At 48.3% G+C, this 16739-nt stretch overlaps 1 long non-coding RNA gene across 1 annotated transcript; it reads right to left on the bottom strand.

Annotated features, from left to right (window-relative positions):
- Nucleotides 1–1703: 1703 nt before the first annotated feature.
- On the bottom strand, nt 1704–13169 carry LOC309626482. Its single transcript, XR_014243226.1, has 2 exons — nt 8691–13169; nt 1704–8642 (listed from the first exon to the last, which is right to left on the bottom strand). It is a non-coding gene; the product is annotated as an uncharacterized lncRNA (long non-coding RNA).
- Nucleotides 13170–16739: the final 3570 nt, after the last annotated feature.

Genomic DNA, 16739 nt, shown 5'->3' with positions numbered 1-16739 from the left:
TGTACATAGTTGAGATGATGCTGTATGTGCGATTTACCCCAACTTTACATCTCAAGCACATCCTAATACTCTTCAGAATTCTGTGACCTTTTACTTTAATGGCTGTCTAATGCCCCATCGTATGACTGTCCACACTTATTCTTTTATGTTGTCATTTTGGGGTTATTTTGTCTTGTTAAGATGAGATGTAGATGGGATAACCAGTGAAGCTTTGTCAAATTCGACTAAAAGCAGGGTTAGGGAGCGGGTCCTGCGGGAGGCGGGGGAGGGGGACCAGAAGCCCCTGGAGACCAAGCTCCAGGTGCACAGGAGAGTGGAGGGAGGGTAAGGAGACAGTTTCAGGTGGACTCACACCAACACCTCAACTGACATCGGTATTTAGAGGGAGTGGGGTTGGTGGAACACGTGTGTTACATTTTCTACCATCGTGAATAACAATGTGAACTTACATTTGACGGTCTGTAGACTTGTTAAAATTGCTTTCATAAGCCGGCAAGGGTGTAGAGGGTTCAAGACCCAATTTGAGAGAGGGATGTGATGTTTATCGAGAAAAACGAGGTAGAACTGGGGCCTGGCCTCTGACCTGAGCCGTGACAGTAGGATTTGCTTGGCCTGCATGAAGAAGGCCTATGGGAAAGCATTTGTAACATCCCCCAGAAAGGTGATTGACTTTGTAACGTGGACAGGCCAGGGCCTTCCTGAGAAGAGCACTGGGGAATATTTACGCTCATCAGCCACCCAGGCGCTGCCACGGGGCCTTTTCTGGCCCGAGAATGTCAACCTCAGCGTGGACGCAGGCATTTCAGCCAGCCTCATGGTGTGAGCTAAACCTCTTTTTCCTTCTTCCCCGTCTCTGGAAGACTCAGAGCATACTTAAGGGTGGGTGGCATTCCGGGGGCACATGAAACAAGATGAAAAACACCGCAGAGTGGTGATTACCTCTTGTTCAGGGTTCACTGCTCCAGGCATTCCTCGCCCGGTTACCAGGGCGGCCTGAGGACCAGCGGTGCTGCTGGCAGGATCAGGGCGCCTCTCCAGGCTCTGCAGTTAGCAGAATCCAACTCACATCCAGAAGTGTGGCTGGAAGGGAGCCCAGGAAACGTGGTTTATAATCTTCCTGGTCCTGCAGCGTAGGAAATCCCATAAAGAGGAGGTGGCGTTTGAATCCACACACCCACCATACTCGGTGTTGCTGGAATACCTTAGCACATCTACCACCTGAGATCAGCACAGCCCCAGGGACTAGTCGCTAATGCCTGTAAAATAATCCCCCCAAAGGAGAATCATTTAAGAGTTCTTTGGACTTCAAAAATAGCCAAAGAATTCAAGTGACAGCTTATGGCAGAAAATCTTTTTCAGTTATTGAAATTAGGGCATAACTAAGAACATCCAGAATACCACACACACGGTTTAGGTGGTCTTGGTATAACCGGTAGGGGTGGGACAGCAGTGACTGCAAAATGAAAGTAATTAGCATGTACATGCTCTGTTAGGGGAGACTAAGGGGAAACAGGTGTTCAGCCTAGAAAAACATTCCAGTGGATTTCCTATGAAGTCAATGTGTCCTGAGTTTAACTTTGAAACAAATTAAAAAATTGAAATAAATAAATAAATAAAATAAAATCTACCACCTGGGAAAGTGCCTGATTCCCACACACCATCACCAGAGCTGTGCTACCACATTCTTTTTTTTTTTTTTAATGTATTTATTTTATTTATTTATTTTTGGCTGCGTTGGGTCTTCATTGCTGCACGCGGGCTTTCTCTAGTTGCGGTGAGCCGGGGCTACTCTTCATTGCGTTGCGCGGACTTCTCATTGCGGTGGTTTCTCTTGTTGCAGAGCACGGGCTCTAGGTGCGTGGGCTTCAGTAGTTGTGGCTCATGGTCTCAGTAGTTGTGGCTCGTGGGCTCTAGAGCGCAGGCTCAGTAGTTGTGGCACACGGGCTTAGTTGCTCCGCGGCATGTGGGATCTTCCCGGACCAGGGCTCGAACCCGTGTCCCCTGCATTGGCAGGCGGATTCTTTTTTTTTTTTAATTAATTTATTAATTTATTAATTTTTGGCTGTGTTGGGTCTTCGCTTCTGTGCGAGGGCTTTCTCCAGTTGTGGCGAGCGGGGACCACTCTTCATCGCGGTACGCGGGCCTCTCACTATCGCGGCCTCTCTTGTTGCGGAGCACAGGCTCCAGACGCGCAGGCTCAGTAGGTGTGGCTCACGGGCCCAGTTGCTCCGCGGCATGTGGGATCTTCCCAGGCCAGGGCTCGAACCTGTGTCCCCTGCATTGGCAGGCAGATTCTCAACCACTGCGCCACCAGGGAAGCCAGGCAGGCAGATTCTTAACTGCTGCGCCACCAGGGAAGTCCCCACATTCTTAATTTCTACTAACTTGATATACCATCTCACTGTTGTAATCCTGCAATTCTTTAATTATGGATCAGATTGAAGATCTTTAGATTGATTTACTAGCCATTTACATTTTTTCAGTTTTTATCAGCATTAGTTACCTATGACCTAGTCAAAAACAAACTACCCCAAAATTCAGCGGCTTAGAAAACAACTGTTGATTTCTCCAGAGGCCTCAGGTCCTCCGGTGGTTTGCTGATCCTACCTGAGCCGGGCGGGTGGCGTCCTGTCGCTTGAGCCAGCCGTGCAGGATGGAGTTGGCTCTGCTTTGTGTGGGTCTCTTCCTCAGTCAGGCTGGCCCAGGCTTGCTCTCCTGACAGTGGCAGGGATTGGACAGAGGAAAAAGAGACTCCAGCGCCCTTCTGTCTCTGCCCTGTGTGTGCAGACACTCCCATCCCATCAGCCAAAGCAAGTCCTCCTGCCAAGCAGAGCATGCGCCAGAGGGCACCGCCCAGAGCCTGGATACTGGGAGGCCATTGATTGAGACCACTGGTGAAATCAACGTCTTGCATTATATTTGACTGTTGTGTTGTTTGTCTTGATTTGTAAGAGCCTTTTTTATATTGAGTGAATTAGCTCTACACAAAATTCACGTGGTAACTAAAATTTTTGGTGTGCATTTATAAGTGAAGAAAAAACAGACTACAGCACTGCAGAGATAATTTCTTATATATCTCCTTTTTTTTTTTTAATTTTATTTATTTATTTATTTATGGCTGTGTTGGGTCTTCGTTTCTGTGCGAGGGCTTTCTCCAGTTGCGGCAAGTGGGGGCCACTCTTCATTGCGGTGCGCGGGCCTCTCACTATCGCGGCCTCTCTTGTTGCGGAGCACAGGCTCCAGACACGCAGGCTCAGCAATTGTGGCTCACGGGCCCAGCCGCTCCGCGGCATGTGGGATCTTCCCAGACCAGGGCTCGAACCCGTGTACCCTGCATTGGCAGGCAGATTCTCAACCACTGTGCCACCAGGGAAGCCCCTATATCTCCTTTTTTAGAAAACCTCTTTTGAATAGATATGGTCGTACATAGAGGCTAACTAAAATGCTTGGAGTGGAAAGACAGCGCCTGGATGCAGCGGGGTGTGTCTGTTTGGATTAGTCTCTGATAACTTCAGAGCACCTCTCAGATTCTAGAGCATTCACCTGTGCCAGCCTACAGCATGCATGGACTTTATTTTTCCCCGTTTTGCTGAAAATCCGCAATCAGCTAAGATTCAGATGAACATAAAAGACCTAGGAACAAAGTCCAGCTTGCAGGTTACCCTGTCCCTTGGTCCACAGCTCTGGTCTCACTCTCTCCCCATTCTCCCAGCTGACGTGGGCTTAGCTAGCTCAATTTAATCATTTAACATTAGATGGAAACAAAAATCGCTTAGTAAGAAAGGTCTGCAAGTAAAGAAAAACACGTACTCCAAAAGCAAAGAAGAATGGACCATCTGCTCCATGAGTGTGGATCCCATATTTTCTCAAAAATACCTTCCTGACCTTATACGCATGCACGTGGGGAGGGAAGATCAATAAAACATTTACACACATAACTTTTCCTTCTCAGAGCTTCCATCGACTCTATTCACACCTCCTTTGTTGCCTACATTAGTTACAATATAAATTCTCCCATAGCAAATACCCAAAATAACAGAGGCATAAACACAAGTGTATTTCTCTCCCAGGTAAGAGCCTGGGCAAAGCCAACCTAGGGTGGGTTAGGACAGTTGGGGACAGACAGACCCCCAGTGTCAGTGGTCCAGGCCCTAAGACTGCTCACCAGCCTGTAAAGGGAGTTGCACCCCCGTTTTAGGAAGGCAGGTGTAGGGCCTTCCCTGGTGGCGCAGTGGTTAAGAATCCACCCGTCAATGCAAGGGACACGGGTTCAAGCCCTGGTCCGGGAAGATCCCACATGCCGCAGAGCAACTAAGCCCGTGCGCCACAACTACTGAGCCTGCGTTCTAGAGCCCACAAGCCACAACTACTAAAGCCTGTGCACCTAGAGCCCATGCTCCGCAGCAAGAGAAGCCACCGCAGTGAGAAGCACTCACGCCGCAACGAAGAGTGGCCCCTGCTCACCGCAACTAGAGAAAGCCCGCGCGCAGCAACGAAGACCCAACGCAGCCAAAAAAAAATAAATAAAAATAAATGTTTTTAAAAACCTTTAAAAATTTTTTTAATTTTTTTTAAAAATTAAAAACAAAGGAAGGCAGGGGTATCATTTCCATTCCCGTCCCACTGGCCACAGCTTAGCCATGATAGCGGGCAGAGAATCAAAGCTGGGGGCCAGATGGGGTCTCTGCCTCCTGCCATTTTCAGAGCTGCCTTGATGAGGGCTGTTTGTGTGCAGTCACCTGTCCCCCCACCCTGCACGCACACACACACTCACTCCCTCACCCCAGTTTTTAAAGTCCCGAGGAGCAGAGCACAGCCCATTCATTCACAGATGCGTGACGTTGTACAGACACAAGAGGCCACCTGTGCAAACGGTATGGGGGGAGAGGCAGGCTCTGTCCCGCATGGAGCGGGCACGGGTCCTTGTGCCAGTTACTTCCCCTCTCTGCGCTCGGTCTCCTGGTGGAAGGTGTGGCAGTGGCACTGCCTTCCGTGTTCACCGTGAGGATTCAGTGGGGTTGTGCTTGAGGTGACCGGCACATGTAAGCACATGCATGTCAGCTGCGGGCATCTTCTCAGGTAACAGCAGCAGGATAAAGAGTCAGGGCTGATGCCCTATGGAGGCATCATTTGTATTTCGTGTCCTGAATTTTCTTTCTCCTTCCTTCCTTGGGGACATCTCCCCACTTGGCCCTCAGGTGCCTCCATTTTCTTTTTTTTAATCATTCTTTTATCTTTAATTAATTAATTTACTCATTTATTTATTTGGTTGCACCAGGTCTTAGTTGCAGCAAGCAGGCTCCTCAGTTGCGGCTCACCAGCTCCTTAGTTGCAGCTCACGGGCTCCTTAGTTGTGGCTTGGCAGCTCGTTAGTTGTGGCTTGCGGGCTGCTTAGTTGCGGCATGCTAACTCTTAGTTGCAGCATGCGTGTGGGATCTAGTTCCCTGACCAGGGAGCTTACCCGGGCCCCCTGCATTGGGAGCGTGGAGTCTTAACCACTGGACCACCAGGGAAGTCCCCCTCCATTTTCTTTACTGAAAAGAAAATTTCATCTCAAAATCTTTATCCATGCTAAGATGTTAATAAATGAATGAAAAACTCAAATTTTACCAGTCCCTGAGTAATCTGCATTTTACCAGGGATCAAATTATTAAACTGAACGAATGAAGCTCTCAAGCTGAAATGCATGCACCATTCAAAATGTAAAGAGGGATTTAAAAAATGTGTTCCATCTGGGCCTTTCCTCCTATCTTCCTACTTGAGACGTTTTCCATCCCTTTCATGACTACGTCTTGTTAACATTGTCTCCTTTCAGCATCCCAGGTGGGTCCACTTTTCTCCAGGTCCCCTGCTACCCACCCAAGTTACAACCAGGATCCTCTTGTTCCAGTTACTATGGCTGCGCGACATCTTAGCCCAGAGTCTAACGGTGCAAAGCAACGTTTCCTGCGCTCATGGATGCTGTGGGTCAGGGATTCAGACCAGGCACGGCGGGTGGCTCGTCGGGTGTCCATGTGGCTGGTTGGCGGCCACAGGTCTTCGCAGGGGCTTCCCCCGGAGGCCTCTCCCTATGGGCTGGTGTGAGCTTCTTCACAGAGTGAGACTGGGGTCCCAGGGGTGAGCATGCAGGGAGGGGAGGGCAGGGTGGGCAGAATCCACACTGCCTTGCCCTACCTGCCTGGGAAAGTCACTCAGCATCACCTCCCCACCCGCCATCCGTCAAGGCCAGCTGGGAAAATCTCACCCGGGAACCAAGGGCGACAGCCTCCACTTCTTGGGGGGAGTGGACAAGTTCCAGAACAGGTGGGACAGCAAGTGAGCCCCTTTCCACGCTGCCTCCCCCATGTCTCTCTCGCCTGAATTCCTATAATGGCCTCTGACTGGTCTTGCTTCTTCCACTTTGGTGCTTCCCTTTGTGTAATTCTCACAAGCAGCCCGAAAAGCTTATAACAGGTTATATCGTGCTCCCACTACCCGCCGCCAACTCACCATCTTCATTTGGGGTGGAGCTCAGTCCCACGCCACCCACCGCGTAGAAACCTCTCTCTGGGTCCCACTTCCACGTCGACGGCCTGCCTTCAGTTCCCCAAACTGACCAGATTTTCTTACCCCTCAGTGTCTTCTGGAAATTTCTCTTGACTTGTCGTGTGAGTTCCTCCTGTTCATCCTGGCCCCTGAGCGCCACCCCCCAGAGAAGCCGTGCCGGACCCCAGCCTCAGAGCAGCCCTTCTGCAGTACTTTGTCCCATCCCTTCACGCAGCTGTTCATAACTGCCCGGATAATGCCGTGCTTTCCTATGAAACGAAAACCCACAAGATCAGCATCCACATCTGCTTTGCTGTTGGCATAGTGTGGAATGAATGAATTCCACAGTGAGGAGCTGTGGGAAAAGGACCAGCCTCTACCCTCACGAGTCTGATGTCTGAGAGAGGAGCAAGGCTTGTTCCGTGACTACGTGACAGGCACAGTGTGCTGGGGGCCGGGAGAGGAGACAGCTTCGCAGAAGACGTGTTATCTGGGCTGGGCCTCGAAGGATGGAAGTGATTTTGATTTGTGGGCTTTCTGAGCAGAGTCCACAGCAACGATATGATGTCGTGAGGTTGGGGCTGCCAGAGAAGATGCAGTTACATCTGAATTTCAGGTAAACCACGGGTACTGTTTAGTATAAATATGTCCCAGATATTTTGCAGGATATAATTACACTAACAAAGTATTCGTGGTCTATCTGAAATCTAGACTTAAGTGGGTGTCCCGGGTTTTCACTTGCCAGGTCTGCTGACCCTAAGTGAGACTCCAGTTCACAGAGCATCCTTGCCTCTGCTGGGCAGTTTCTGCTGAGCAGTGGCCCCTTTGTTTCCCGTCTCACAAACCAGGGACAGAGACAGCGTGAAAAGTCATGTGACTCCTCTGTGGGCATCTCAGCCCCTCGAGATGCCATGTTCAGGTGCCTCCGAGCTCACCCGTGCCGAGTCAGAGCAGGTGTGTAGGATGAACGCCAGGAACCAGGCTTGGGCAGCAGAGAACTCTCCCTGCCTTTCACTGTCTGGGAGACTGCACCAAGGTTCTCATCTGTACAAAGGCCACAACACCCACCTGGCAGAATCGCCAGAGTACAACGCCTGGCACACTGAAGGGGCCGAGTGAAGAGTTGGCACTGTGGCATTGTTATTTTGTTTGTAACCTGTTGTTAAAAGCATCTCCATGGCTTACTGTGTGGTGTCGGTTTCCCCAATAGCAACAGGGAACAGTATTGTCAAAATTTTTCAGATCTTAGAGTTTTAAGTCTAAGAACCCATCCAGGGACTTCCCTGGCGGCCCAGTGGTTAAGACTTCGCCTTCCAGTGCAGGGGGTGTGGGTTCGATCCCTGGTTGGGGAGCTAAGATCCCACATGCCTCGCAGCCAAAAAACCAAAACATAAAAAAACAGAAGCAATATTGTAACAAATTCAATAAAGACATTAAAAACGGTCCACATCATAAAAAAAAAAATCTTAAAAAATAAAAAGAACCCATCCAGTCCAGTGGAGGCTCAACAAAGTTCAATAACTTGTCTGCCCTACAGCCAAGTGTCTGAAAACCCAGCTGGCGCCCTGCCCTCTTAGTCACGGGTGTGACGCTCCCCGAACGTCCAGTCACCCAGGCATTTCTGCATGAAGGCATCAGGCTGCATCACTACCTCTTTCCAATAGTTGGGAGATTTTCTCTCTTTTAAATATCAGTGAGAGGGAACTTCCCTGGTGGCGCAGTGGTTAAGAATCTGCCTGCCAACGCAGGGGACACGGGTTCAATCCCTAGTCCGGGAAGATCCCACATGCCATGGAGCAACAAAGCCCGCGTGCCACAACTACTGAAGACCGCGTGCCTAGAGCCTGTGCTCCACAAAAAGAAAAGCCACCACAATGAGAAGCCCACGCACTGCAACGAAGAGTAGCCCCCTCTCACCGCAACTAGAGAAAGCCCACGCGCAGCAACGAAGACCCAAAGCAGCCAAAAAAATAAATAAATATCAGTGAGAATTGTGCCGAGGTAGGAGTTTCAGTTTCCCACTCCATTTGCCTGGACATAGTCCAGAATTTGTCTGACCTTTTCTCACTGGCCTCAGCACCGAGCTTGACTTCTCGGTGGGGTGCATTTCCTGCCCCCTACACATACACACACACACACACACACACACACACACACACACACACACACACACACACACGTCTTACTCATTTTTTTCAGCACGTAGGACACCCCCCACATGATAATAACCAAACACTTTTACTGTTCAGGTGTCCAAAATAGTAAGTGGATCGAAAGTGGGTTGCTAATGACAGCAGACAAACAGCTCGACCACGTTTCCCCTGCTTTGCCTTTTGGTTTTCATCTCAGTTTCGTTTTGCCAAGTCAAAGGAGCTCACAGGAGAGGCCGGGCTGCCAGGCCAACAGCAGGGCCTGAGACCGTGTATCTGGGGCTCTTCTATAGTCAGTATCTGCATTGCTTGGGTTAATTGATCTTCACCATATTTTTCCAAATGTCAGGGAAGAATGGGACCAGGGAGAGAGGAGCAACTGATTGTGACATGAGTTTCTCAGACTTCCCAGCTTTGTGACCCATTGCAACAGCTCGGCTGGTTTACCGTGGGGACCTTGCCCACCTGCCAGTGTCCAAAAATGGAACAGGGGTCCCCAGACCTCAGGGATAAACAATAATCTTCCCTTTTCTCTTAATCCAAAGGTGGGGTGGTGCACTCTGTTGGCAAGTAGCGTCCTTCAAAACGATTAACCCACGAGGAAGTGGGGGAAAGGGGCAGGGACAGGGAAGGACCAAAAAAAAAAAAAAAAACCCACAAAACATCTCGAACCAGTTCTGCTTTACAAGTGGTTTTCAAGCGATTAACAAGATTCTATTCTCTAGATATTTTCATGGGGCAAATCACAAGACAGATCGTCCCCCTGGCAGATTGGCGAGTAAATACATCCAAGGCTATGTTATAAACGAAATACCCAGTTCTACAGGAAGGCTCGAAAAATACCTCTGAGTAACATAAGAGGAAGTTATGGTGAGGTTGTGATTTAGAGTGCAAACATTTGAGAGGGGGCTCCCTGAGAAAGAAGCCAACAGCTTAGTGGGCAGTTTTCCAGATTTTTATCTATATGTATGTAATCAAATACATACATTTGCAGGGGAGGGTACTACAAAAACTATGATCATAATTTAACACTTTCTTTTGGGGGTTCACTTTCTTTTTTTCTCATAACTATATCTTGGACATCCTTCCATACTAGTACTTTATAGGCACACCTTATACTTCTCAACTGCTACATAGGGTTCTATTGAGTGGGTATAATTGCAGGTGCACATTGTAACCCAAATTTTATCTAATAGCATTATAGTCAAACCAAAAGGCAATTTTAGGGGATTCAGTGTAATCATACTCTCATTACACAAATACAATGTTTCTACTTTATCATATTTTCTTCCTGCCCTCATCCATCTGCACACACGTTCTCATCACTCGTTCGTTTAACCGCGAGCCTCTCACGGATTCCCTGCTCCCGAGGGCTGCTAGGTGCTGCCAGGTCCTAGGGACTGGGCATGGCTGGTTTTGTGAGGGAATTGACAAAACAAGCAAACGTATCAAGCCAAAGTGTCATTTTTAAGACCCTCCAGTTGCTCTGTAATTTAAAGTTAAATGTAAACAGGCCTTTTGTACAAATGTTACATACCTCCCTGAAAAAGCAAAAGACTCTCATTTCTGTCAGATGCTTTTATCAAAGGCAGAATTCCCTTTCCCTGTCCTGGGTCTGTTTAGTCACAGTGCGTGGGAATCCTGGGGATGGGGTGGGAGGGCAGTGCTAGGGTTTGGTGTGTGTTTGTTCGTGACAGCATTTAGCAAGCTGGTAACTTTACCTCACTGTTCTCTCAGTTCCTCTGAGGCCTGACAGGAAGCGGACTGTTTTTTCCGCATATCCTCCGGGCCACTGCTACCCTACAAGAAGTGTCAAGTGTAGAAGCTGCAGACACATCACCTATTCAAACATAAAGATAGACTCGGGGACTTGGATTATTATGAGAACAGAGATGCTAAACTCCTAGTAGGTAATAAGTATTTTATTCTTTTGTGAGAAAATATGTCATATTAAGAAATTAAATTGTTTATTTAGCAAACTCAACAATGGATATTTAATACTATTAGTATTTATTAAAATGCTTATGAGGCATTTAAAAATATTGTATATCAGACTTGCTAAAAATAGAAATTCAAGTAATTAAGTTTATTATGAGTAAAGAGGAATTGTGGAAAGGGGCACAGTGCCTTCTGGAAACTTTCTTTTAAAAACAGCTTTATATAATTCACACACCATACAACTTACCCACTTAAAGTGTGGTTTTTAGTGTATTCACAGATACTTACAGCTCTCACCGATTTTAGAACATCCTCACTGCTCAGAAAGAAACCCCATGCCTTTTAGCCATCATGCCCCTCCTCCCCACTCCCACCGCCAGCCCCTGCAACTGCTAATTTACATTCTACCTCTATGGATTTGCCATTTCTGGACATTTCATATCAACGGAATCATACGTCAAGTGGTCTTTTGTGACTGCTTTTTTTTAAAAGTGCTTAGTTAATTAATTAATTTATTTATTATTTATTTTTGTCTGTGTTGGGTCTTCATTTCTGCGCGAGGGCTTTCTCTAGTTGCGGCGAGCGGGGGCCACTCTTCGTCGCGGTGCGTGGGCTTCTCACTATCGTGGCCTCTCTTGTCGCGGAGCACAGGCTCCAGACGCGCAGGTTCAGTAGTTGTGGCTCACGGGCCCAGTTGCTCCACGGCATGTGGGATCTTCCCAGACCAGGGCTCGAACCCGTGTCCCCTGCATTGGCAGGCAGATTCTCAACCACTGCCCCACCAGGGAAGCCCTGTGACTGCTTCTTTCATTGGCTCAATGTTCCCAAGGTTCGTCCAGGTTGGAGCATGTATCAGCATTTCATTCCTTTTTATGACCAAATAATATTCCATTGTGTAGATAGACCACACTTTGTTTATCCGTTCATCAGCTGATGGATATTTGAGTTGTTTTCACCTTTTGGCCGTTAACGATTAATGCTGCTATGAACATTCTTTCATAAGTTTGTGTGGACATGTGTCTTTGTTTCTCTTGGATGTATACCTAAGAGTGCTGGGTCCTATGACAGCTCTGTGTGTAAGTAGGTCCAGTGTATAAGTTCACTTGTTTGAGGAGCTGTCAGACTGTGTGACAAAGTGTCTGCTCCATTTCGAATTCCCCCCAGCAGTGTGGGAGGGTTCCGATTTCACCACATCCCCAGTAGCACCTGTTATTGTCCGTCTTTTCAACTCTGGCCATCCTGTCGGATGTGAAGTGGTTTTGATTTGCATTTCCCTGATGACTAATGACATTGAACATTTTCACGTGCTTGTCTTTTTTTTCAGTTGAAGCGTAATTGAGGTGTACAACGTGGTGATTCGATGTTTTTATACATAACAAGATGATCACCAGTTGGCCTGTCTTTTTATAATGAAATGTAAATAAACCTTCTGGAAACTTTTATTTCTTCCTCTCTTTCTCCTTTTTCCCACTAAAAGAGCACTGGACAAGATGATTACTTAAATGCAGTCCCTGAGCACAGGATGTCAAGGTCTAGTGGAGAGGATAACACAAAAGGGGTGGGGGTCTGGGGGCTTCCTAGGAGGCAGAGCACTTGAAGTGAGTTGAGAAGAGCATCCCAGCTTGCCTGTGGCCTTAGGTGAGTCTTACTCTTGATTCTGTTTCCAGCATATATTTAAATTAAGAGGATGGTGAAGAAAGTGCCTCAGTGCACCTGTGCTCACTCAGAGTCACCTGTTTGTCAATTTAAAGAGCAAATACTGCTATTGAGCCTTTTGCGAAATAAAGCTGTTAAATAGCAGCTTCTGGTATACGTAGAAGAGGCTGTCACATAATTTGGGGATTATAGAAAGACCTCCTCCCCATATAAAATATATGTCCAAATACCTCCCATCTCTCTGCAAACACACTGCTGCTACCACAAAAATCTCATTTTTACTCTGTTGAGACGTTATGTCATCAGGGAGGGATAATTTCTCCAATAACTGGTTTACTAGTAGAGGTCAGTTTATTAACATTAAATTTAGAGCTTGAATCCTATCCTGCCACTAACCAGCTGTTTACCTTGGCCAAATCCCAATCTCTCTGAGTCTGTTTCCTTATCAGTACAGTGGACTTAGCAATACAGTACCTGCTTTCTGTGCTAATGACGAGGGTTAAATGAACTGGCTAACGATAAGTACTAGCTAGTTCCTGTCCAAAGCAGAACTGCAAAGCAGTGGTCTGAATTTGTGTCAGAGACCTTGAAAGAACGGAACAATGGAACAGACAGGTGGAAGGGGATTCTGGAGAAGAGAAGGAGGGGTCTGATGGGTGTCAGAAAGGGGGCCTTAAATGGGGAGGAAATGCCCAAAATAAGGGGAAATGGAGGCGGCATGCCAACGCCTTAGCTTTTCCCAAGCCAACTGCAGAGTGAAACCTTCAGGGAACATGCATGCATTAACTCCAGAGCCACACCTGCCAACAGGTTCTGTCTGATTCCATCGTCTGATTCCAGGAAGCGGTCCCTAGCCTCCCAAGTCCCCACCGTCCACAGCGCACAGCCCAGACCTGAGTGGACTCCATTGCCCGGGGCCCCTCAGACGTGAAATGAGGTGCTCTGTGCAGTGGAAAGAATTGCAGGGTGGCAGTTCACCCAGAGGAAAATGTACTTCGTAGCTGCTTCATCCACACAAGGGCCGCTTGGTCCTGCCCCGGATGCTGTGCAGCGGCAGCAACGGGGCAGGGGACGCACAGCCCTTGCAGAACAGCCCTTCCTCCCGTCTCTGAACAAGCACGCTCTAAACAAGCTCCAGCAAGCACAGCCAGGCTCAGGGCTGACCCTGCAGTGAAGGCCCAGCTCCCGGGTGAGAAGCACCAGCCTCCTTGTAAGTCAGAAGAAAACGGAACCGCGGGTCCCTGCACACAGCTGCGCTTGCCTCCGTTACTCAAAGCATCTCCCCAGAGGAGATCTGTGCCCAGAACGGCTCTCCTGACCTCACCGTGCACTTAATCACCCCTCCTTCTCTGGCCTGACTTCTCACATGCTTTGTATAGCTTACGTACAACTTCATGGGCACTTTCGTTTTTCACTGAGTGAAATTCACATCACATAATATTAAGCATTTTAAACTGAGTGATTCAATGGCATTTAGTACAATCACAATATTGTGTAACCACCACCTCTGTCTAGTTCCAAAACATGTTCATCACCCCAGAATAAGCCCCAGGAAGCAGGGGCTTACTCCTCGATCCACCCCCCTCCCCGCCCCCTGCAACCACCAGTCTGTTCCTTGTTTCTGTGGATTTGCTTGTGCTGGATATTTCATACAAATGGAATCATACAACACCCTTGTGACCCTGACCTTTTGTGTAGCGCTGTGTTCACTTAGCACAAAGTTTCATTGCATGTATCAGTGCTTCATTCCTTTTTATGGATGAAGCTTCCGTGGCGTGTATAGACCACAACTAGTTTTACATTCATCCACTGATGGACGTCTGGGTTTCCTTTTGGCTCTTGTGAATTGTACTGCTGTGAACACCGGTGTGCAAATATATGTTTGAGTGCCTGCTTACAGTTATTTTGGGTGTATACCTAGGAGCAGAGTTGCTGGGTCAGAGGGTAATTCTGTTTAACTTTTTGAGGAACCGCCAAGCTGTTTTCCACAGTGGCTGCACCATCTTACATTCCTACCAGCAGTGTATGAGGGCTCCGGTTTCTCCACACACCCTTTGTCTTACTTTTCAACGCAGCCGCCACCCTAATGGGTGTGGCCTGGTATCTCATGATTTTGATTTGCATCGCCCTCATGACTAGTGATGCTGAGCATCTTTTCATGCGCTTGTTGGCCATGGGTGTATCTCCTTTGGAGGAATGTCTCTTCGAGTTCTTTGCTCATTTTTTTTTTTTTAACTGAGTCTTCTGTCTTTTTGTTTTTCAGTGGAAAGCATTGTTTACACATCCTGGAGGCATTCGTGTGCCTTTATCGTTGCTCTTAACACATTCCGATTTCTTACGGGTTTGCCTCCTCTGCCAGGTGGAGAGCACCTGAAGAGCAGGGCCTGTGCCTTCAGAAAAAAGTCCTCTAGTCCCTGGGCCTGGAACAGCGCTAATTACTGTGTGCTAACAGGTGGTGGAATGAATAAATACCAGTTGTGAGGTGGTCCTATGATAAAACGTGCTTCATCCTTAGCGTTCATTCTATTCTCTTCTTCAGAGTCTTGGCACTTTGGGCTGTGCTGCTTAATGCAGGATGGAAGGGCAACTCGACACAGAGAGTAGTGGTTAAAAGCCATGGTGGGCCTGGTTTTGCCTGATCAGCATCCCTTCCCTCTCTTCCGGCAACAGAAGCCCTTCTTCCTGTGGGGAGCTGATTCCATGCAGTTCAGGTGGGGCTGCTGCCTACCCAAGGGCAGTCTCAGGCCAGGCCTGGGTAATTGGAGGACCTCACCCCCGCCCCCCAGTTGCCTAATGGGTTTAGTGATGGGCATGTGACCAAAGCTATGTCCCCACAGTCCTCTCCAGGCCACCACAGCAGAAGCTCTTTACTGGGGTGACTGGCCTGGACATGATCTGGGTGGCCATGAAGTCTGCCACTCGGGAGAGCCTGTCCTATGTCTGAAGAGAAGGATGGACCCCCAGGACATTATTTTAGCCTCTGGATTAGCCACGCTTAAAGCCTACACTTACACTTCTAAATTAGGGGACCCAAATATCCTCTTCTTTGTCGAAGATAGTTTGACTTGGATTTCTATAATTTGCCACAGAAAGCCAAAAGAGCCCAGATTTGGGTGTCTGAGAGACCTTTGTTCAAATCCCAGCTCTGCCATTTACTGGGGGTGTGACCTTGGGCAAAACCTCTAACCTCTCAAGGCTCCGGTTTCTTCATCTGTAAAATGGGGATGACAGTGAAACCCTGTTGTGAGGCTGTGGAGGGTGCAGAGCCCGTGTAGGGAACCTGAATGTGGGCACCCAGCTTCTCTTGCCTTCTGCCTGACACTTGCCCTTCTGTGTAACTCACATCCCATTTCCCCCTACTTGTTCAGTGTCTGTCCTTCATACCAGACTCGACTCCAGGAGGGCAGGGCCTGTAATGTTTACCACTGTCGTGTCCTCATTACAGTACCAGGCACCTCCAGTCACTCAGTATTGGTTGGACGATTGACTTTTCCACTAATCGACTTAGTTTCTTCAGCAAATCGCTTACTCCCACTGAAGTCAAAGTCTCTAGTGGCCCCATCTACCCATGGCGGGGGGCATGCATCTCACTAAATACCTGGTAGAATCCTAGAGGATCTAAAATCCAGTTGGTCTGTGTGATGGTTAACATTATGTGTCCACCTGACAGGGCTGAGGCTGCCCAGGTCGCTGGTAACATCATTTCCAGGTGTGGCTGGAAGGGTGTTTCTGGAAAAGATGAGCATTTGAATCAGTGAACTGAGGAAAGAAGATCACCCTCCCCAACACAGATGCCCGAACAGAACTAAGAGTTGGAGGAGGGGATCTGCTGTCTCTGCTGGACGCAGGGCTGGACACTGGTCTTCTCCTGCCCTTGGACTGGGACTTACACATTGGTGCCCTGGTCCTCAGGCCTCGGGACTCCACCTGGAACTTACACCGTCAGCCCTCTCCTTCGCAGGCTGAGTGAAGAAGATCACCCTCATCAATGCGGGGGGCATAATTCAATCCAGAGGAGGGTTAAATTTGCCCTCTGCTCCAGCTGACCTGGGACATCCATCTCCTCCCGGCCTCACACATCATTGCTCCTGGCTCTCAGACCTTCAAACTCGGACTAAACTACACCCCCGGCTCTCCTGGGCCTCCAGCTTGCAGACAGCAGATTAGGGGACTTCTCAGCCTCCATAAGGCATGAGCTAGTTCCTATAATAAGTCTCCTCTTGTGTATATCTCTATATATATCCTGTTGCTTCTGTTCTCTGGAGAGCCCTGACTAACACATTCTGTTTCCTCCCCGCATCTTGTTCCATGGGAACTTGCAAGCTACCTGTCCTGGAATACACGTGTTTCTCCCAAATCCCTTCTGAAAAAAAATGATTCATCTCCTATTAGGTTTGTATAATTCCTAAGTTATCTCCCTTTCCTGGGAAACTCTTGTGGTCACCCGCACTCGCTCCCCAAAGTGGTCCC

The sequence above is a fragment of the Balaenoptera borealis genome (genome assembly GCF_965194805.1).
Source record: "Balaenoptera borealis genome assembly, chromosome: 3".
Lineage (NCBI taxonomy): Eukaryota > Metazoa > Chordata > Mammalia > Artiodactyla > Balaenopteridae > Balaenoptera > Balaenoptera borealis.
The sequence above is the reverse complement of the archived record's forward strand: the minus strand, read 5'-3'. Positions and strand labels throughout refer to the sequence as shown.